Source organism: Rousettus aegyptiacus, unplaced genomic scaffold (genome assembly GCF_014176215.1).
Source record: "Rousettus aegyptiacus isolate mRouAeg1 unplaced genomic scaffold, mRouAeg1.p scaffold_m13_p_16, whole genome shotgun sequence".
Taxonomy (NCBI): domain Eukaryota; kingdom Metazoa; phylum Chordata; class Mammalia; order Chiroptera; family Pteropodidae; genus Rousettus; species Rousettus aegyptiacus.
In genome coordinates this window covers 10700421-10723465 of record NW_023416291.1, presented here as the reverse complement: position 1 = coordinate 10723465, position 23045 = coordinate 10700421, and the positions used below count along the sequence as shown (strand labels likewise).

The following is a 23045-nucleotide window of genomic DNA, read 5'->3' as shown; positions in this document are numbered from 1 at the left end:
AACGTACGTCAGAATCACCCGAAGTGTACTGAAACATCGTCTCCTGGGCCCCGCCCTCCGACCTGCTGACTCAGTAAGTTTGGGTTTGGTTCTGAGACTTTGCATTTCTAATGAGTCCCCGAGCAATCCTGATGCCGTTGCTGGTCCAGGGACCACACTTTGAGAAGCGCTGCCCTAGACCAGTTTTATTGATGCTGGTTAACTTCTGGACTGTGATACATTTAAAATACCATCGGGTTAATTTAAATAACATCAGATGGACATGCTGTTTAATTAAATCAGATTAATTAAATTAGATCAACTTAAAATGCCATCCAATAACTTTAAACACCATTGGGTCAAGTTAAAATAGCATTAGTCAGAGATGATAGTTTACCCACAGGTCCTATGAAAAGGGGCAGAAAATCAAGAGCGAGTGAGAGCTTTGAGAACCTCTTGCTTCCACAAATTCTTCAACAATCTGTAGGAAGAGGCCGAGGCAATGAGTCGTGCACATTTGTGTTGGTAGAAGGACAACAGAACACAGTGATTTTGTGGTGTGTTATTATACCAGCTCAGCTACAGTATGGGTTGGAACTTAACCCCTACAGCCTGATATGAGTCCAAAACATTGATAAGGCAGGCGTTAGTCCTATCTCTGAATTCGGAAAACGGTTGTTGAGGTTCTATTACGTGCATCACAGCAGATTAAACATAGAGGCAGAAGTTAGATGACGAGAGATGGTTCCAAGAGCTTGCAGTCCATTATGTAAGATTAGTTAGAATCATAGTGCAGGCATAACATAAGTGCCACGAGAGAAGCAAATACATTATGTTGGATGTTCAAAGGAAGAAAGCGTCATTTGAGGCTGGGGTTGGAATGGAGAATGAGAGCATGTGATGGGGGGGGTCTTTTGAGGGAACAGTGACCTTCCTAGTACAGAGACTGTGCGCTGTTTGAGTGTTTGAGGACACTGATACAGCACCTGGGCAGGTAGGTGGCCACCGAGTGCTTGTGGGTGCGTGTCTCGAGGGAAGAGAGTGACCTAGGGGGAAAAGGGTAAGGGTCTTCATCAAAAGACCCTTTGGGGGGCTCCCTTATGTCTTTTGAACTGGAGAAACAATCTGGTAAATAGGGAAGATGAATCGCGGTAGGTCGAATAGAACAACAGCCGATGCTCAGTGAACATTTGCTAAAGTGCGAGGCTTTGTGCTAAAAACTTCAGGCAGAATATCTCATTTAATCCTGATGACGACTCTAACCGATAAGTCTATGATTGTCCCCATTTAACGGATGATGAAAGGGAGGCATCGGAACCTGAGTCCGAAGTCTCCTAACCAGTGAGTGGCGGGGAGGGCACGAGAGACCGAGGAAGGGCGTTGGCGGCACACGTCCTCAGCCAGGGACATGACAGTTTTGCGGGGACGGTATCCACAGGGCTAGGCGGCGACTAACTGTCAAAGTTGACCCCGGAGTTTTGATTCTGGACAGCGTGGGGAAAAATATTACCATTATATGCTTTGCAGTATATTAGTGTCATACGGAGCTTCATGGTTTTTGAAAAGGAGTGTGCAAAACAGAAAAGGAGAGAACTATGCAGTTTAAAAGGGTGTGAAGGGAATGAGAGTTACTGCTGAGTGTGTGAGGGGCACAAGTGTCGCATCCACTTTGACCCTATTTTCAGAATGTCCCCACACGTCCCCACATCTCCCCTGGGAAGCACAACCACAAATGGTCACAAACCTCTGCACCTCCCTCCTCCAAGACGTAGAGTCCGTTTCCCCCTCCTTCGAATTCGAGCTGTCCTTAACCCGTCTAATTGGTCGAAGTGACGTGCAGGTTCCAAGCCTGCTGTATGACAGGGGTCACGCGCTTCCGCTGGCTCTCTAGGGGCAGCCACTGTGCCAGGAGGCCCTGGCGAGGCTGCCGAGGGAGACCCTGGGGACCAGAGGCAAGCCAGCACCAGCCGAGTCGAGGCTTTGTGCTAAAAACTTCATGTGCTAAAAACTTCATGTGCGAGGCTTCGTGCTAAAAACTTCATGCAGAATATCTCATTTAATCCTGATGACAGGTGAGTGAGGCCATCCTAGACCACCTGTCTCACCTGAGGCAGGTCAAAACCAAAAAACCACCCAATCAAACTTCAGCATTGTGAGCAAATAAATGATAGTTATTTCGAGTCACCAAATTTTGGAGTGGTTTGTTATGCAGCAGATGCTAACTGATCCGCTTGGTGGCCCCCTGGCCGAAAAATCAATTGTGGCTTTCCCGGCCTTATATAGACCCACGGGACTTGACAAGTTATTCTGTCACCCCGCTGCAAACACTTGGCTTTCCAGTCCTGGAGGATTTACATTCCTTTCTTTATATTTTTAAAACAGAATGAAATAAGTCTGACTTAGCTTGTCATCCCAAGATAGGCCTGGGGAAAATTTTATCCTGAGTCCACTTTTTAAGCAACTAGCCCAACTGGATTTACCTTGGTAAGAAAATTCCCCTATAAGTGACTTACGGTTGCCCCCATCAGTGATTCGCAATGTTTGGTGAGCACAGGTGTACCCTGAGTAGACCCTATCGAGAATATGCTCGGGCCCCGCTCCCAGGGCTCAGGTACAGGGCGTCCCGGGTGGGGGTCAGGAGCCTCCGCTGAGAACGAAGACCCAGAACCGTTACGAGGCTGGCACTTCACCAACCGCACTTTGGAGACATGGGCCTAAATATCAGAGATGGACTCTGAAACGTCTGTCTCCTCTGGCCTGACTCTATGATTCACCCTTAATTATAGGTAATCAGAAACATTCCCTGAAACAGGACAACTGGTAAACCAATATCCATACACAGTCAGCCTTCTGTGTCCCCGGGTTCTGCATCCAACTATGGATGGGAAATGTTTGAAAAAATTTTTACGTTGTTGCCGACGTATACTATATAGTAAGGCTTACGATGCATCTGTACTGAACGTGCACAGCTTTTTTTCTTGATATTGATACCCAAACAACAGTATAACGACTATTTACACAGCATTTACATTAGATTAGGTATTATAAGTCATCTAGAGATGATTTAAAGTATGCAGGAGGACATGCACAGGTTAGATGCAGATACCTTGCCATTTTACGTAAGGGACTTGAACATCCTTGGATTTTGGCATTCGAGGCGGGTGGAGTCCTGGAGCCAATTCCCTTCACATGCTGAGGGACGGCTGTACAGAGAACGCCGGTCTCCCGTACTTGTGTGAGATAGAAGCCAGATTTATTCATGTAATTCTCTCTGTTCTCTTTGATATTTTTATTATGAATAAGGTATATTGAGGGAATTAATATAATGAGAGCGATATAATGAGAGTCCTGTTCCGCAGGCGTCTTCTTCAACTTTTATCCGTCATTGACATTCCTGTTCCCACTTAGCAAGGAGGCTGGAAGAGTTACATAGCACGCAGGGGCAGAATTAATTGGCATCTCGATTTCCCTAACAGCTCTGTCTCCCTTTTTCTCAGTGTCACTCCTGAAATGTGTGGTTTGAATGAGGAGGGCTCACGGTGTGTGTGGGGGCGGGGGAGGAGAGAGACAGAGAGACAGAGAGACAGAGAGACAGAGAGTGACGGAGAGGGAGGGGTGGACGGAGGGGGAATGAGAGAGAGAGAGAGAGAAAGGGAGGGTGTTGAGCTAGGTAAAAAGGCAGGAGAGGTTCCCTAAAATTATGAAAGAGCAATGTTTACACTATCATTGGCTTTTCTTTCAAGTTTTAGGAAAATTTGTGCAGGGTAAGGAGAGGACGTTTCAGTCCAGTTTATTACTTCCAGGATCCTTCATGAGTCTGAAAGTGAATCAGAACTTGAAGAGTTGACCCTGTCCCTTGACTTTGCAGAGCGTCAGTTTCTATGGCTCGTTTCTGACCAATTTCACCACCAGACAACTCAATAGTCCCTGACAGAAATGGATAGTGATAGTTTAAGTGAGAGGAGGCTTGGGAGTCTTTAGAAGAGTGACTGTTTTTTTCCATGCACGAGCAGGGCTCTTCAAACCCAGTTTTCACTCATTTCCTCACCTGGCTAGAATACAGAGCTTTCTTTCCTTTCATTGACGACTTCTCATGGCTTTAACGACCTCCGTTGGCAGTACTAGTGAAGCTTCGAATGAAAAGCACAAAAGCCGGGAGGCTGTCGTAGGGGAGGTGCCCCGATCTTCCTCCGGCTACGCAGAGGGGTCAGAACGTGAGGGTGAAATCGGGACCAAGAGTCTTCCTGTTGGAGCCATGGTTTTTTCCTACCACGCCAAACCACATTCGAATTGTTTCCAGACTATTTCAAAATAACGGGTGGCCCTCGTCAATTCAAACATCCATTCAATTTACTGAAACGAAAATCGATTTATCGGATTGTGTGATTGAGATTTCCGTCAGTTTGACTAGAGCCATGGTTTTTCAACTTGTGGTGCTGTGTTTGGAGGGTAATGAGGATCTCCAGATCAGACTGTACCAAGAATCAATCTTTCCTTCCTTCCTTCCTTCCTTCCTTCCTTCCTTCCTTCCTTCCTTCCTTCCTTCCTTCCTTCCTTCCTTCCTTCCTTCTTTCAGAATACACATGGCCAGGCTTCTTCCCTTGGGTTTGGATGTGCCTTTGGGGTTCTGGAAAGGCACCGAAATCATTCTGGCCAGCCTCCCAGCCTGTGTTGAGAGCCTTTGAGTTAAATAGCCACATTTAGGCAATTCGAAAGGCCCAAGATAGTTTTCAGGCCGCAGCAATTTTAATAAAAAAAGGAGTGAACTGATGGTGGATTTTCTGAAAGTGAAAACACAAACATTTCTGTGCCACACTCAGTGATTGGGAGGGTCATTTCCTTCTGAGGTTCTCGGGGAGCTGGTGCCCCCATTCACGTTACAGGAAAGACCGAAGCCCACAGCAAGGTGAAGCTTCAGTGCGTCGAAACCCTTCACTTCTCACAACCCCTGAAGCCACTGCAGGCTGGCTCTCAGCGAGGGACCTTCTTCTCTTCTGAATGTTTGTTTTACGATCTAAAACCCGGCCTCACCGGCGGACCAGCAAGGCCCCTGCATGGCAAGGCCGTGTGCCATTCGGGGACTTTCTGACGGATGAGTGGCACCACGAATGGAGATTTATGATCACCTTCCCACGCAATTAAAATCCCAGGTATCACCACGGCAGAACCCAATTAAGGTTAATTGGGGCTTCTGAAAACTGCTTTTCTGAAGGGAAACCATGATGGGATTGTGACTCCTAGTGGATTTCGATCAGTTTTAAATAACTTTCTGTGCCTTTCTCTTCTCGGCACAAGATACATCCTCTCCCCGCAGCTATTAGCATTCGATTCAGATGCTCATTTTTCTGTCATAAGCTATTATGGTGACTTATTTGCTTTTTGCTTTGTCTTTTTCTAAAACCAAAGCAAACGAAACAAAACAAAACCAAAACCACAAAAGACAAAAGACTCCCCAGGCTCGCCGCGGACTAGAACCCTAACCAGACCTCAACCTGTGTCATGCGGAAGTCACAGCGGTTTGACGTGAAAGAAATATAGTCATTTGGAAGATGGTGACAACATTTCAGAACCAATTACCCAAACTGGGAAAATAACCCATTTCTTTTCCTTTGTCATTAGGTGGATGAAAAGGTTCGCAAACATCGTCAACGAGGCGGGGGTGGGGAGTGGGGGATGGGGGGGCTGTGGGGGGCACGGGGGGGAGTGGGTGGGAAACGAAGCAGGACGGGGAGAAACAGGTGCAAACGAGAATTACGATGTCAGTCAGGCTTTCCATTCTGCTCTAAATTTCATTTTCTCGTCGTCAAGGGCTATTGTGACAGTTCTCAGCACAGTCGATTGAACTGGGAAAACACATCGGACGGGGCCTTCGTCACCAAACCCCTGGCATGTACCCCGCAGCCCACGGAGCGAGCTGGAGCGAGGCGCGCATGATAATTTAGGCAGTTCGTTTTCTCACCCTGTGTTCCGAGGCGAGGAGGCTTCCAAGAGAGAGGTGGGAGGATCCAGGATAACCCCTCCGCGTTTTGCAGTTCTGCGGGGCTCAGCCCGAGGTAGGAGGGGCTTCCCGCATCTCCTCCCCTCCGCTCCCCTCCCCCCCCCCCTGGTCAGCACCGGCCAGTGGTCCTTACCAATGCCTGGCCTCGCTGAGACAGGAGAAACTTCTGACAGACCCTGGATTCTGTGGCCCGGGTTACGTCATCGATTGAATGTTTGTGGTCTCCCCCCCCCCCCATCATATGTTGATACCTTAATCCCCAACACGTTGGTGTTTGGAGGTGAGGCCTTTGGGAGGTAATGAGGTTTAATTGAGGTCGTGAGGGAGGGGCCCCACATGGGATCACTGCCCTTATGAGAAGAAGAGACTTGAGTTCTCTCTCCATGAGCAGGCGCCCAGGAAAGACCCTGCGAGCTCACGGGGAGAAGCCAGCTCTCACCAGACACCGGCTTTGCCAGCACCTTGGTCTCGGACCTCCCGGCCCCCAGGACTCTGAGAAATGAAGGTCTGTGGTTTGAGCCATGCGGTCTGTGGTGCGTTGGTAGTTATAGCAGCCTGGGCCGTGTAAGACCGACCACTTATGAGCATGATTTAGTCCACGTGGGTTGGGGGTGATTTCAGGGTCTCTGCTTACGCACAATGAAAGAAGCGGATGACGATTCTGGGGTGCGCTGTGTGTCCACTCGTGTTTCAGAAGGATGATGGGAGAGAGACTGTGCTGGGAACCCAGGGCCCGGGACCTTGAAGGCAGGCGCTGTGCTTCCCGCGGGGGGGGGGGGGGCCGGATACCAGGCAGGAGACAAACAGCCTCTGTTCTCACGCATAAAACAGCCCGGCTCATCAGCTCCTGGTGCTCACCGGAGGCCAGGCTCAAAGAGGATCGTGAGACATGTAAAGCCTTGCGCCCCAAGGTGTCGGTAGCCCAGGGCGCTTCTTAATCCGCAGGCCTAGTGGTAAAGGAGAGTCTAGGAGAGTCTCTCAATGCTCCGAGCTCACGATGTCCTACCTCCCCTCTAGCCTTCCTTCTCTGTCCCTATATTTAACTTTCCTTTTTTGGCTCTTTTATTTCCTGTGTTTTGATCTCCTTTCTTCCCCTCTTCCTGTTTTCTCTCCTGAGCCCTTTCCCTCTCCCTCTCTTCCCCCCCACCCCAGCTAATTATTATTAGAGTATTTTGATACATAGAGTAATGTAGAGTCTCTAATACTCTATATTAGAATTCGAATACTTGGAGTTCATTCTCATCTTTTAAAATATCAATAGCACCTTGTGTTTTGCTCACTAAAAACATCCCCCCTTTTGCAATTAGGTGTATTTTATTATCAGGGGACCCTGGATGATCTCCAGCCTATGGCGGCCTGCACGTCCCTCATCCTGGGGCCGAGTCGGGGGAACTCTTCCAGGGCCGGGAAGTTGATGCTCGTGGAAGGGGCCCAGTCAAGGCCTAGAACCCTAGCTTTCCTCAAAAGAAGGACGGCAAATCACCTTGGTTGGCCGTGGCACAGAACTCACTGGAATTTGTACTTGTAAATCTGTACCTCCCTTTAAGCAAATACGATTGGAAGAATCCAGATTTTCATCAAAAATAAATTAAAAACAGAGTCCTCATATTATGAAAGAATTTGTGGGGAGATTTCTTCGGTGAGCAACTCTCCCTCGGTGTGTGTAAGCTATGTTTTGATTCACATGAATTCATTACCGAGAGGGCTTTGCCTAGCAGCAGGCCGACAGGAAACTGGAGGCCCCGCTAGCGTGAGCTGCAGAGGCAGCTCGCCTTTCCAGCGAGTTTATTTTCAGTATTAATCCTGCTTCTCATGGCGTCTTAGTGCTTTGTAAGTTTCTTTCGTTCAAGGGGGTTGTGCCGAGCCCAGATGAGCCTGTTGTTTTATGTCCACCCGTTGGGGCTTAAAACACAACCTGTTTATCCGGACCCTTGGCGTGATCCTGTTTCCCCTCTAGGCAGGGATTTCGGTTTCTGTGATGTGCGGAGCGAGAAAGCAGGTCGCTGATGAAATGCTTCATGCGCTGGATAGATGACCTGCCATCCGAACAGCACACGAAGGATGTGTTTAGCAAAGGGGCAGGCAGTCCAGACAGGACGACAGGCAAAGCCAACCGGGGATGGTGTTCCTGGAACTGTCCACGGACTATGACTGTCCTGGCCAGGCCGGGTTCCTGAACTGCGGGGACTGTGTGTGGTCTGGGGGGCAGAGTCCCACTTAACGTCCCCAGCCATAGTGAGCGGCACCACCGTCTGGGGCAAAGGTTGAACTGGAGACTCGGAACTGTCACGTTCGAGCTGTGTCTCCGACTTCGTGCTTACGGGCTTCATCTCTAGTGTCTCCTGAGACCCTCTGGTATTCTGGGATGTTGGGCTCCGGGGGAAGGTGCAGGGAGCAGTGAGCCGTGGAACCGCAGGCTGTCCCTCCTGCAGAGCCCGTAATTCCCCGTGGAGATGCCTTCCCTTCCTTCCAGGTGCCTTTCCCTCGCTGCCCGTAGTAGTCTCCTGCTGCTGCTGTAACACGCTACCGCAAGCATGGTGACTGAACACAACAGAGATTTACTCTCTCGCTGTTCTGGAGGCCAGAAGTCTGAAATCATGTTCACTAGGGCTGAAGTCGTGGTGTCGGCAGGGCGGGGTTCCTTCCGGAGGCTCAGGGGACCAGCTGCTTCTGGCTTCCTCCAGCTTCTAAAGGCTGCTCAAGGCAGGCACGCTGTCTCCTCCTCTCCCTGTGTCAGACCCCTTTGCCACTCTCTTATGAGGGTACTTGCGATTGCAGGGAGGGCCCACTGAGATAATCCAGGATAATCTCCCCATCTCAAGATCTTTAATCACGTCTGCAAAGTTTTTGCCTAGTGAGGTAGCCTTTCCAGGTTCCAGGAGTTAGGACCTGATATTCTGCAGTCTACTATACATTACCTCTTGAACGTTCAGCAATGCCGCTTCGATGCTCGTACGGCACTAATTGTTTGTAATTATCGAGTGGCATGGCAAAGACCTTCCACGGACTTCTGCCAACGAAGGGCCCTCTGGCTTCCTGGCATATGGTCTGTGTGTGTGTGTGCGTGTGCGATAAGATACCCTGGCAAAGTCAAGCACCACGGCACCGACATTGCTTGCAGTTGCTTTCGCATGATGAAAGCAGAGAGCAGAGTGAGCAGGTCAGTTTTATTACGTCGTCTTAGAGTTCTCTCGTGACGACGCACCCTCGCGCCCCGTTCCCAGGTCCGATGGCTCCCACGCGCCCCTGCACACTGCCACTCTGCTCTGGCCGAGTTCTTAGCGCTGGAGCCAGCTCCTCCGTTACTGATCGTGATGGAGGCAGAGAGGCGAGGAGAGGCGTCCCCAGAGGTAGGCGCAGAGTGGATGCTAGCATCCGGGCCCGTCGCTCACGGCCCAGGGCCGAGTTCCTTCACTCGGTCCTTCCTCATGTCCCGCGGCAGCTCCCAGGGGTTCAGCCTGACTCTCAGATCTTCCTACGAGCTGCCACCCCCTTTCTCCTGGGGGGCTTTTTTCCCCTTCCCAGTCTAAGTCTGGACGGAGAGCGGGAGGTTCCTGTGTCCTGCAGCAGGTGGGGCATCCGGCCCACCGGCTCCAGAGCTGCTCGCCCTGGGGAAGCAGGACCAGGGAAGAGACAGTCGGGGCGGGGCACGGCCTGGCGCCTCGTGGCACGCTTGGGGCAGAGTCGTGACCGCGCTTCTGCGTTCTCCCTCGAATCGTGCGGCCCATCTCCCTGGGGTGTCGTTGCACGTCTGTCTTATTTTCTCCGGCCAGTGGTAGCTGCCCGGGTCTGATGAAGGTGGCTGTTGCCTCCGCTGCTTGGCCCGACGGGGCTGGTGGGCCCTTCCAGCCCTCTTTCCTAGGCTTTCCAGGTGCGGGACTTCTTTCCCGGACCCCCGGTTGCCTGAGACGGCTTCCGGGGATTGCTTTGCGCAGGTCGTGCGTTCCTCTCTCGTCGCGTCCGCTTCCTCGCGAACTCCCCGAGAGCGGATGCGCAGCGCCCACAGTCCGGCAGAGGCCACGCTTCCCCAAGCCCACGCGGCCACCGGCCGGCTTGGGGAACACGCTCTCCTGCTCGTTTTTCCCAGGCTAGAGACAGCCCTCTGTGGCCTCGACGCTGAGGACGGCCAGGCGACCTTGTGACCCGTTTGCCCAAATGTCTGTGTGCTCTCCGCTCCCCTTCCTGGGTCCTTCTTCAGGAAGGAGCAGCTCTTGGAAGGGACACCCCCAGGCTGTCCTTCCTCTAAGGTGGGAGCGAACCCCCAAACAAACTAGCTGTAGTTACAGCCAATCGAAAGCTCCATGCCGCAGCCCCAAGGTCCAGTCCTGCTTTAGCCCTCGGTTCATCCCCGTGGACGCCGCAGGGGTGGGACGAGTGGAGAGGGGGTTTTCCACAGACGCGCCGTCCTCCCTCCTGCGGCGGCCCTGCAGGCTCCAGCGCGGCTCGCAGCCCCTTGCCTTTCTCTCTGCAGAAGTGCGACGCTTCCCGAACTGGCACCCGAAGCTCCTTGGCCATTTCCTTTTGCGGCCTCTGGGGAGGCTCTCGACCCTGGAAGTCTCACTCTCACCCGCCACCGGCTTCCTCTGCTCCTCTGTTTGTCAGTGCCCCCCACGGGCCGGTCCTTGAGGCCGAATCTCTGCTGGCTGAACGTCAGCATCTTCTCCTTCCTCTCTGAGCCGGCGGGTGACGCCGCTGGCCCCCCCGGGAGAGGCCGTCCTGCTGGACAGAAGCCCGCGTCCTGCCGTCTCCCTCCGGCAGGCCCAGGTGCTTCTCCGCCCTCCAGATCCCAGTCTCTCGGGGAGGGGGACATGACCCAGCTCTCCCCCCCTTCCCCCCGAGTCACTACGAGTGGGCCCCCCTCTTCTGCTGTTTCCCCCTCTGCTTTCTGCTCTCCCCGCCCCCCTCCTCATTCTCTCCATGGAGCAGCCTTTAAAAAAAAATCACATCTTTAAAAAAGAAAATATTTCAAAATACAGAGGCAATAAAAGACACAATACCCACCGAGGGATCGGGACGTAATTTCCTCACACGCATTTTCTGACGATCTTGGCAAAGCTGCCTCCTAACCACCTGCAGGAGATACTCGCCACCACAGGTGTGTGCTCGCTGTGGCTGTCGAGTAAGTAACAGTCAGGACTGCAGTCACTTGGGCAGCCTGGGGCCAGCCAGGCCGTGCCCCTGGGTTTCCTTCCTGGGGGTCCGTCCAGCGTGGAGGAGGCCCGGGACCCGGGCACGGGGCTGCGCGGGGTCCGTGTGCTTGCGTCAGCCGCACGGGGGTTTGGGCGCGGGCTGGGGGCCTTCGTGCGAGACGGCGCCCGCTCGCCCGCAGCACGGCCCCGCGCCGCCCGGTCGCTCAGTCAGCCCCCCGCGCCGTCCTCCCTCTGCTGCACAGACGAGAAAACGAGGCGCCGAGCAGAGTCCGAGGCTGGACCCCACGTGCCTGGGCGCCTTGTCGTTGAGACGCAGAGGGCGGACTCGTTAGCGTCCGCTCATTCGAACATGGGCCGACGCTGCACAGTCTACACACCGTTGCCACGGGCTGCAGCCACCTCTCTCATTTCCAGTGTGTGTGTGTGCGTGTGTGTGCGTGCGTGTGCGTGTGTGTGTGCGCGTGTGTGCGCGTGTGTGTGGTTTCTAGCAATCTGCAGGCTGAGCCGAATGCCTCTTACTGCTTTCTACCAGCATTGAAAAGAAAACCTTTGGAATCATAGCAGTAGACAACAAAACAAAACAACAAAACAAAACAAAAACCCAACCCATCTGGAACAGTCTCAGGAACGTGCCTTCCCGGGAGCCTGTGTCCCACTAATGGAGCAAGAGCTCGACGCGCTCCCAGGAGTGAGCGAGCAGGTGCGGCAGGTGCGGCAGGTGCGGCAGGTGCGGCAGGTGCGGCAGGTGCGAGCGTGGACGGCAGGACGTCCCGCGGGCTGTGGGAGGAGGACGGGATCAGGACCGGACTCCTCGATGAGCCTTTTCAGGGGGTGAGGGACGGGCTGGAGTCTCCGACGCCGTCAGGCTTCTCGGGTGTTTCAGCGTTTCTCACCCACCTCCGTCCTCAGGAGCCTGCAGACCTGGGGACGCATGTGCGGTTCTCCGCGTGCATGTCCGTCAGTCTGTCCATCGGTTTGCCCATCCATCCGTCCATCCACCTTTCTGTCTCCTTGCCTCACTTGCTTGCTCCCTCTGCCTCTTCTCATTTTGGTCCGGTCATGCTGGAATTACTTGTCCTCCGGAGAGAATGAATAATGAAGCGTTTTTTTTTTTTTTATTTCCTCCCACCCGGTGGTATGTCAGTCTTTCTCCTGAGTGAGCTGTTCAGATAGTTTCGTCGCATTAAAATTCTGAGTCCGCCCTGAAAGTTGAAGCAGCCGTCTCTGATGCTTCCGGGGGGTTCTCAGGGATTCCAGGGCAGGCCATGCCGGCCGCCGGCAGAGGGGCCGCCGCCTCTGCAGGCCCCGGAGGCCTTCCGTGTGAGCATCCAGGCGTCCCCAGGGGCCTGCGACAGTGGCGGAGTCCACACCTGCCCCTTCAGGTTCTCCTTGTCTCCTGAGGTGTGGAAGGAGTTGCAGGCTGCAAATACCGAGGAAGATTTCTTAACTCCCCACCCCGCTTAAGGACCTCGAGGTCTTGGGAAGGAGCCATGGGTTTCCCGAAAACAATCTCAGTCTTGAAACCTGCAGGAAGAATTTTTGAGGCGCAGACACTGATTTTAGCACCTTGGCCCTGCTCGCTGGACTTGCTAGAACTTAACGAGCCGTGGTCGTGTCTCCTGAGAGCTTAGGTGCTATTGCAGTGTTTCGCGTGTATTAACCCGCTTAGTTCTTGTGATGACCTAATGGGGTAGGTGCTATTAATAGCTCTATTTTACAGGAAAGGGGTTAATGAGGTAACACATCTGTTTGATGGTAAGGTACACGTTTTGCTTGGGGATTAAGTAGACGAGGGAATCCAAAAAGTGAATTTTTTTTATGCTCACATTTTACTTTTAAGTTCTCTACTAATGGACAATGAAATAATAATAATAATAATAATAATAATAATAATAATAATAAGGCAATAGAATAAATAGGGCAGGGAGGAAAACAGAGCATCGGGTGCTGGGCTCCTGGTCGGCCAGGGCTGACGTCAGTGGGGGTGCTCGGAGTTATCTCGAGGTCATCCTCGGCCACTGGTCTGCCCTTGAGGACATCCATAAGGCGGATGAGTCCCTTAAGTTTTTTGTCAGAGCCATTCCGAGTCGCACAGTGCTGACGATGGCGTCTCTTCCTCTCCAGCTATCCTTTCCCCGACGGGGATGCAGACTTGCTGGGTTTTCACCTGGGCCCACCTTCTGTTGCCCTGCATTCTTACAACTGTTGGCCAAGTACTGGCTCGAGAGGGGCGGCGTGGGCAGAAGGGGAGGAAGCTCTCAGGGTCGGTTCCCCACGCCTCCGACCCCTTTGCTTCTGGTCTGCTGGCAGGCGCAGGGCTGGAGACGCGGCGGGGACGCAACCGAGCCGCGGCCTCTGCGAGGCCGGCGGGGGCTCCGTCTCAGCCGGGCGCCGTTTGGCACCCTTCTTCTGCACGGGACACGAGCCGCCTGCGCTTTCAGAATGGGCTCGACGTGGTTGCCGTTCTTAAGCCTTGAAACCAGAGCACCGGGAAGGGGACATCCCCCAGTGAGGGATGTCCACAGCTCGGCTGACCCTAGAGGCCGTGTGGAGCGCGAGGTCGCACGTGTCCCTTCGGGTGCCCGGTGGCACGGCGGCGCGCAGCGGGCGCCCTGGGCGTTTGCGCGTCCCCTCGCCGCGCCCCGCGCGCACGTGCCCTCTGCGCTCCCGACCGCGCGCTGCCCGCGGGCCGCGAAGCCGAGGCCGCAGAAAAGCTTTACCGATTGGTGTGCAGTGGCTCTTTTCAAAATGCCATGGGATCAGGTGGCAGTCCTCTCTGTCTCACTGTCCCTCTGGGAATCTACAAGGAAGTGTCACGTTCCCAGCACCGCGTTGGCCACCTCTGTCCTCTGCCAAGCCTGCTCAGAGGATGAGCTCTGGAGCCTTCTCTCTCTGAGCCTCTTTGCCTCAAATTCCAGAGGAAAACGTTTGCTGTACCTGACAGAGCATGGCCACTAGATGGAGCCAAAGGTCTGCGAAACATCTTTGTGTGTGTGTGTGGGGGGGGGGTGCCTAAATCTGTAAATCCTCCCTTAGCTGAAGAATCTTTGTAGAAGAGAGAAACCTGAATCATAAACCCACCCCACACACGCACTAACAGGTTCATGATGCATCCTAATGACTATGTGTTATGTTTTTTCTCTCTCTGAGAAATAAAATTTCTCTTTCAATGGAGAAGGATGTTCCTTAACGTCTGACATGTCGCAATGCTGAATCTCTTTCCTAAGAAGCTGGCAAACTGAGCCTTTAATGTCCACCGACCAAGACATTGAGGCCGTGTCCGCGGTGAAATGCGGATTCATAGCTGGAGGGATGGAGAACACATAAGCCACAATCCTGGCAGGCTGGATAGAGAAGGTTATTTTTCCCCTAAAAAAAAAAAATGAACATTTGACTTGTCAAAAATGTTTCCCCATGGATCCACTGAGACAGAGTCTGCAGGTTAGAGAGACGAGTTCACAGAAAATCTTTTTCATTTTGGAAGGGAAGTTCAGGGAAAAGCAGAGACTAATTTCTTCCAGTTAAGAAGTATTTACAAACTCGAGAGTGAGTTTAAGAACAAAGTATGGGGGGGGGGGCAGGGCAGAAATGCAGTTCTTTGTTGCCCTGACTTCTTCCCTTTTCACAGCCTCCCATGCTACCTGGACAGTGGGAATCGGAGACATTAGAAAAAAAAAATCTCCAAGTGAAAGAATCAACAGCAGAATCTATATGGAAACACAGCACAACGCATTCACCTGTATCACAATTCATTCTTAGTATCGAGTCCTATTCTTAGCAGTGCCATGCCCCAAAGGCACTGGAACTGTGATGCATTCTGGGTACCTGACTGATGAACTCTTTGCATGTTGATTGTTTATCATGTGTAAAATGTTAGGCAAAAAACAAAAACAAAAACAAAAAAAGCTCATACGCCGAAAACATAATTTGATGCTGAGTTACGATTCCTTTGAAATCTCTGCGTGTCATAGATGTCCAGCTCATTCTCCAAACGGGCTTCTGGGAACCGAACCCGGAGGACAGGTGTCGTGTGTGCCCTTTTCACTCTCGTGTGCCCAGCACCAGGCATTGTGTCTGGCACAACCTACTCGCTTGATGAGAAAATGGCCTGAAGGTCCAGCCATGGGCCCGGCATGGAGAGAGTGTGTTAATGTCTGTATTTTGTAGGTATAACCTCTCGAAACCTGCCTACTTCAGAGGGACCCTTCCAGAGGCAGGGATTTACCTGGAGACCGTGGAACCATCCAGTTGGAAAAAGGACGAAAATCGCCCCCATTGTGAAAACCAGGACTAATCCTGCCATCTTTCAAAGAAATCAAAGCAAGTCTCAAAGTTGGATGCGGCACAGTTGTTTTTAACAGGTGTGTTGTTTTTGTTACTGTGTATCAGAAGTAAGAGGCATTTATTCCCTCAGTATTTTTCTGTTTCAGAGTTCCATGGCGATTTCCCAGTTTCCACAATGCTAAATAGGCATCCCATCTTTAGTTCAGGCCCATGTGGCCGTTCGTAAGAGGGATGCCAGTGCGCAATAAGGCACACGTTCATATTTAGACCCTGAGATAAACAAAGCAGTAACCCTCAATGAGGTGAGAGGAGTGTTTCTTTTCCCACTGACAGACTTTTGCATGCGTTTGTGTCAAACTTTATTTCCAGAAATAGAATAATATAGAAAGCAGATGGATGTATTTTAGGCTTTGAGTTTCTCTTTGATACTTCAAAAGACTTCTTACTTGCATGCCTCGCCTCCCCTCCCCTCCTCCAGGCAAGGAGCTAAGTCTCTTTCTTTCCTTTCAAGATGAGGTAACTCATGGTCTCCAGTTTTAGGGGTTCTGTGTCCTTGGGCTGCATCCCCACTCAGTGATGTGGATCCACAGGTCAAGGCTGAGGGACGTATCATCAGCCACCCAACAGCTGGGCCACCGAAGCTGGGGTTGTGACCACGGCAGGACCAGAAACTTCTACCTCTTCTCCAGCTGCTGCGGCCACTCACCCAGCAAGCGGGGAGGGAGCCAGAACTGGCCTCCAGCTCTTCCTCCGGCCACACTCTGTTCCCTTAGCTGTTCTGATGGCTGTCAGTCTCTCCTGAGGCATACCGAATGCTGGGTGGTTCTGGGTTTTCACGTTCAGCCTCTCTTCCTTCTGTGAGTTACTTACCCTGGTCAGACGTGAGGACAGAGCTGCGTGGAAACACTTCTTAGCGTGGTCCCCAGAAGTCCCCGCACTGCTCTGGGGCAGCACCCCGCCTCCCTCTTCCACAGGGAGTTTGTCGGGGATCCACAGGCCTCACGGCAGGGAGGTACTCTGAAGCCGTCTCCCTGTAGGTATTCTCATCAACACACCTTGCAGAAGTTCTTTTTCCTCGCTGTCCTGTTTTCATATTTTTAAATCAGAATACAGGGGCTGGGAGTTGTGAAGTGGGGAGGGGGTGGTTCTGGAATTTTCTCTGTAAATCTGCTGTGAGAGGTCTGTCCCCATCATCCCGATATCAGATACCAAATTTTTTTTTGGCACCTCAGTTGAAATGGAAGCAGAAAGAGTCTCATTCTAATAGTCTTGAGGACTGATGAGGTTCTGTAGGTGAAACCAAATGTCAAGAGATCTGTCGACTATAAAACGCTGTGCAAACGTCACTTATTAGCATCACCATTCTCTGCCCATCTGGTTATGACTACTACCAGGAAACATTAACAAAGCCTTTCCTGTTTGAAAGGGACCTTTCTGGAAGCAGCGTTTGGATTCTAGGACTACGACAAGTGAGTGGAAAGGTCTGAAGAGCCAATGCTGAGTTTCAATTTGATCGACAGCGCAAGTTGAGTCATGCTGGGTTCTTCCAAACCACGTTTCCGTGCACGCAGCGGGAAATGAAAACGCTACAAAACGCTCTTGGGCAGGGGCGGGGCACTTTGCTGCTGCCTGGTGCCGTGATTTCAGATTCCTTCCGTGGGTCCCGTGCCGGCCCCGAGCAGGGCTTCGCTTCCGCCCTGCGGTCCCTGCCTCGGGCTCACGTCTGCCCCGATGAGGGCCAGGGCGGCAGCTCATGGGCGTCTAGCGGTGGCGCACTAGATCCTGGGGGTTTTCCACCGTAGGTGGGTGTGGGGCAGTGCTGGGTACATTTGGGGGCTAGGTCGGTGTCACTCCAAGGTGGGCAGCGCGGGGTGACGCACCACGCTGGACCGTGGCTGGTCCCCTCTGTGGCGTGAGGAGATGGTCACTCAGCTGCTTGCAGCTTTTCGGGGCTCCCTGGAGCCGGTCGGGCTTTTTTTCTGTGGGGCTCACGGCTTCCGTCATCTTCCCCTGGCCCTTCTATGTCTTTCTCCACTCTCTGGAGTGTTTCATTCCAGTCTTGCTCAGTCTTAAGCCTTTGCTCTGTTGGGTAGGGCAGAATCTTCCTGCCCTAGATTTGGGGCAGGAAACGAAAACCTTTTGCTTTTTTTTTTTTTTTTTTTCCCCTAGAAGTCGAATATTGGCAACATTTTTCTTGTTCTATTGTACGTGGCTCGTGCCAGGGTGCCAGGAATGGGTTTTGGTGAGCCTTGTTAAGGGGACAAACATACCGATTAATAATTTGCAATATCTTCATATGTATAATTTGAGAGTGAAAGCCCTTCATAACACCATCCGTTGGAGAAAACCGCTGTTTGCATCGGCTCTATTTTCTTCCACATTTTTCTAGACATTTAATGACAGATGCAAGTATGACACATCATTACGGCTGTATCGTTTACAGAAACGGGCTCTTACTAAGTAGACTCTTCTCCGTCTTCTGTTTCTCACTGAACACGTTTTGGACATCCTTCCGAATTGCTAGTGTAGATCAACCTCAGCGTCTCTAGGGGGAGGAGGAAGAAGGTGTTTTGGGACCATTCTGGTGGTTAATCCTGCCTCACCCCCAGCGCTGGGGTGACCCTTCTACAGGTGATTCCCTCACCCTCCATGCGGCGCTCACGGCGTGGTGCTGGGGCCGTACCGCGCACTGACGGTCACTTTTTTGATTTTAAAAGTGCCCTCGACATTTCTCCCTCTTACCCTGTTTTCTTTCTTTTAACCATAAAAAAAAAATTAAAAAAAACACCGAATGTAAAAAATACCACTAATGAGAAAAAGAGCCACAGGAAGGTTTTTCTCCACCTTCCTTTTCCTGTAGATAGAACCGTCGCTGAGCTCTGAGTGTCCCCTGATCCCTTGGGAATAGCCATTGTCCTCGGCCACTGCTGTTAGGTTTCTCACAGGATGCATTCACGCTTCTGCCCGAGTGTGTAGGAGAGAATGCCGACTGCCAGAGCCGCTACGGGGTTCCTGGGGCTTCATCACTCAGCCCGGTGGTGGCGAGGGGAAGAGCCGGGCTGTCACCTGGCTTCCCTGTCCATCCTCCAGCGCCCATGGCTTGATCGCTGGAGTTCTCGCCTTGCCCAACCGGGCCTGTGTTTCTGGACCTGTGACGCAGCGGAACGCCGTCCTCACAGGACTGCCGTCGTAATGTTCATGAGCAGAGGCAGCCTTAGCGGGCCAGCAATCCCCTGAAACAAGGCAGATCGCTCAGCAGATCTCTCTCTAACTTTGATATTCTGTCTCTGTCAATATGAAAAATTTTTGATGAGTTTGATGTGCATTTTTTTTTAGGAGGAAAATAGCCTTCTTGAGCGGGGAGAGGACTGGTTTATGTCCCAGGACAAGGAGACTTTGCCTTTCACCCTCAGCTCATAGGAGGAGGTTTTAGGGTAATGGAAGCCTGGCTTCCGTCAGAACTCCTTTCTACAAGGGACTTTTTCTTAGCCTCAGATACCAAGGCTGGGAGCAAACGTTGCAAGCTGTGACACCAGCAATCACAAAGAAGACAAAAGAGGATTCCTAAAGAGGAAACGACATCTTTCGATTTTCTTAGAAGTAAGGGACGCTGTTATGTTATGATGTTTCAGAAGGAGTCTTTGTGACCCTCGCCTGGGACTTCCACCCAGGAGAAGGCTAACCGGTTTCCCTTCCTCTGCCTCGTGTTTTATTTCGTGTTTCCATCCTACCAATGAGGAATTCGAGGGTCTGAGGAGTCTCAGGGAGCAAGTGGAATTGGAAGCCTTTCATTCGACCATTTATTAAGACAGAGCCTCGGCTAATCTCAGTTCTCACATTCCTCCTGGGCTCGAGATCGGAAGATACTGTAGATTTCCTGGAGAATTTCAGCACGGAGGCAGGCAACCCACCAGGGGCTGAGAGTGCCTGCTCGCAGGGGCAGTATGGCCGGCCCTGCCCTCACCTGGTGGTTCCGGTGCAGAGAATTCCGATTTGATGCCCTAGGTGCGCCACCCGCCTTCCCGCTTTCCAGGCTCTGGGAGGCAGGACCACAAACCACAGTGAGACGGGGTCTTAGCTGTGGGCTCCCAATGAAGTGGGGTGTGCACAAGGCGTTTTTTTCACCCCTGGAAGAAACAGAAGGGGGTTTGGGAGAAACAAGTGAACTTCTCAGAAGTCTATACATCAAGACGTTTGGAGGAAGAGACTTCCCTCTGGCGGCAGGACTGTTCCAACCCTGACACAGGTACCTAGTCGGTCTCTGTAAAAGAATGCCAGGACTTAACACAGAAGCAGCTACCTGAATCTCGTTTGAAATCAGTGCAGTGGGTGGAACTGAGCTGGCAGCTGAAGCCCCGGCCAGTCGGGGCCTGGGACCTGGGCCCCTTCGTCCGTCAGCTCCAAGTCCGGTTTTGCTCAGTGATAATCCGACAGCATTCTGCTTGCCGGTTGGCCGGGGGAGGTTCTCTTCTCCTGCAATGAGAAGATAATCAATCATGTTACTGGCTTTTGTCTTGGCGAAGGTATTTAGATTTCAGCCAGCTGGTTAGCCGCCTCAAGGCCACCTGCTTGACCGAAAAATAAAGAATCAGTCTCTTTCCCTTTGCAGGAAGGGGAAAGTATTGACTCGTGTGATAATTTTAGGTGGCTGATTAAATTCGGCCTCTCAGGCTCCAGCTGAAAATTCAATTGAGATGACTGGTTTTTCTTTTCATACGTCGCTGAGCAAGCCCATGTACTGCCGCGGCTAATGTCCCTGACGCCGATTGTCCCTTCACTTTAACAAAGCACAGAATCCCCAGCCCACTATTTCACGTGCCCCCCAGCTGCAGACACGTAACGAGGGAAAGCACTCTCTGTGCCGAAGCCAAGCATGCCGCCTTCACGCGGGCTCTCGCAAGTGAGCGAACTGCTCTGTGGGAGAGGGCCAGGATTTCTCCGATGGTCGCTTACAAAGCACGCCCCTTTCCTCTGGTGCACTTCACGTCTGTACCGCCGCGCGCCATGCTTCTGGTGCCGCTTGGCGGGAACATCACAACCTCCGATGCCGAAGGAGCGGACGGGTTCGATGAGTACGAGCTGGCCCGACACGGAGAGCCGTTTTGGGCTCCTTCACCCTCCGCGTCGAATCCTGGAGCAAATCCTGCCATTCTGTCTCCAGAACATCTCCCCAGACTTCGCTACACTTCTCGGCGTCTCCCCTAGCCCCCACCCAGGGAGAGCCTCCGTCGCCGCGCACCTGGACCACTGCGGTCCCCTCCCACCTGGCCTTTCTGCTTCCATTTCCGCCTCCTGAAAACTCGTCGTCTCCTGCTGTCAAGGGTAGTCATCTGCAGAACAACGAGGTCACAAAGTTCCCGTTACTCAAAACTCCTGTCAATCGCCCATAATGATTAAGGCAAATTGAAGCTCTCCAACTGGTGTGCGATCTGGCCTCTGCCCTCCCCTCGGACCCACCCTATCTCTCTTCCTCTCCCTCACCCTGCTCTTTCCGTGTCCTTCCCTCCCACCCCCCACCCCATGTCTTGACAGCTTCAACTTCGCTTCCCTCTTACGGCCTTTGAAGTATGTATTCCCCGCGCCTGGGATGTTCTTCCCCCGGCCAAGGCCTTCGCAGGGCATCGTCGTTGTTATTCTGGTTTTAATGTCGGTGTCAATTCTTCAGAGAATCTTTCTTGCTTATTCAAACTAGCTTAGCCCTTCTGTGTTATGTTATCCATGCATTTTTTTGTTGTTGTTCATTCGTTCGTCATCTGTCTCCTTTGCTGGAATGTGAGATCTGTAACAACGTGGACCTTGTCTGTTGTGCTCAGAGTGTGCCCAGTGCCTAGAATAGGGCCTTGTGAATAGCAGGTGCCCAGTAGTTATCTAGTAAATGAATGAGCAAAACCTGGCAAAGAAGTTTTCCCAAGTGGTACAGGAACAGGATGCTTTAGGTGGGGTGCTCTCAGAAGTTAGGGGATGAGGCTGAATGACTTACTCGAGGTTGATTTTTGATCTATAGTCTGAGCTTCTGAGTTCTCGGATATTTTCCGAGGCCTAATGTCTGTGGTGCTGTTAAATGTACTCAAACAATGACAGCCTCTTATCTTGAGGACGTAGGAGACTGACCTCGTTCTCGGCCGATCTGATCAACTGAAAAGCAAAATGTGCCGTTAATTTTAGGATCCATTATATGTGACATTTTTGTCTTGCTAAAGGTTAGGGGCCAATAGGAGAATTGGAGAAGCTTGCTCACCGACGTATCTTTATGCACATTTGGAAATTAGTTGGCACTGGGCACAGTCTGAGTACTCCCCCGTATTTGGGTCTAGGTCTTGTTGTCCAGGAAGGGCTGATGTCTGTGCTGTATCTCAGTCTCTAAAAATGTCTTATTCATGCCTCAGCAAAGGGCAGGCATGATTCGCACTGGGCGAATCCCTGGACCTTGCAGACAGGAGAAAAATGCAGAGTCGTGGTGCTGAGAACATTTCTCAGCCTTTGTTGTCAGTGCTGGGACCCACTTCAGCACATTTGTGAAATGAACTCTACTAAGGCTAGGTCACTGACACCATAAAGAGAGAGTTTTGTAATTAAAAAGGCTTACAGGGATCACTGGCGAGATGGCCTTCTTCTTTTTTTTTAAAGACCAAGTCACTTAAAGAAGTAAACTCGATAGAAGTTATTTCCTTACATCACTTATGCCCATCAGTCAAAGGGAAGGGAGCCGGGCTGAGAAGAGATGCCACTTGAGAAACTCTAAGGGGCAGGTTTTAGAACTCGGCCTTTGCTTGGGAAGCCATTTTTCACCTGATGAAGGCATCTACGGTGACTTCAGTAGTCCTTAGAGTTCGATCATCTACAGCGAAAGATAATAGGATTAGAAAATAAGGTACAAATAAAACAGCTCATTGGGAAAGTCCTACCTTTTGTGAACAGCTAGCTATTGGCCTTACTATTCTAACATATCAGATGGATGCTAGTGATTTAAAATGTTATAATGAAGGAAAACAATCGCCTCCACCAAATTACATATCCGATGTATGTTTTATTGGATTTGATTCACGTGGGCCTCAGAAATTAGATCTCACTGGCTGTTTAATAAATTAGCCAAAATACCCCCAAACCAGTGACAAAATGAATGAAGGAGCAAAAGACAGAGTGTCTAGGTTCCAACTGGTGTTGAGGGGAAGCAGTGATTTTCACGAGCCATTTTATAATGATAATGGCCAGAGGAGTTGACTCAAATTCATCCTCTCTTGACTGGAATACAGTCAGGGTCCGTCATGAGAGATTATCCTATGGGAGGAGTTTTAAATCAGTAACTTGTTGGTTCCTTCTGACAGTCGTTTGGAATTACCAGGACCACACACATGCTCACAGAGCAAAAATGACCACGTAACTCAGGGGACAGCGTAGAGAGTGTGCAAGCTGGAAGAGCTCAGAGAACTTCCAACCCCGAGCTCCTCCCCCCTTCGCCAACAAGGAAACCAAGATCAGAAAGGGTTAAAGGAGATGCCAGGTGCCACGCAGGTAGTTTACAACTAAGTGAGGACTCACTAGTACCCGAGTGTGATGACTCATAGTCTTTCTAGACAGAACGAAAAATTAGAAAAATTAGAAAAATTATTTTTTCCAGTTTTATTGAGAAATGG

At 51.5% G+C, this 23045-nt stretch overlaps 1 long non-coding RNA gene across 3 annotated transcripts in view; it reads left to right on the top strand.

The window, feature by feature from the left end:
* LOC107514617 overlaps positions 1–23045 on the top strand; it is a 235651-nt gene that overhangs the window by 68702 nt on the left and 143904 nt on the right. For all 3 annotated transcript variants that reach the window (XR_004955015.1, XR_004955014.1, XR_004955013.1), the window contains exons 3-5: positions 5788–6032; positions 6369–6510; positions 15295–15488. This is a non-coding gene — a long non-coding RNA (uncharacterized LOC107514617). The remainder of the gene's footprint in view (positions 1–5787; positions 6033–6368; positions 6511–15294; positions 15489–23045) is intronic.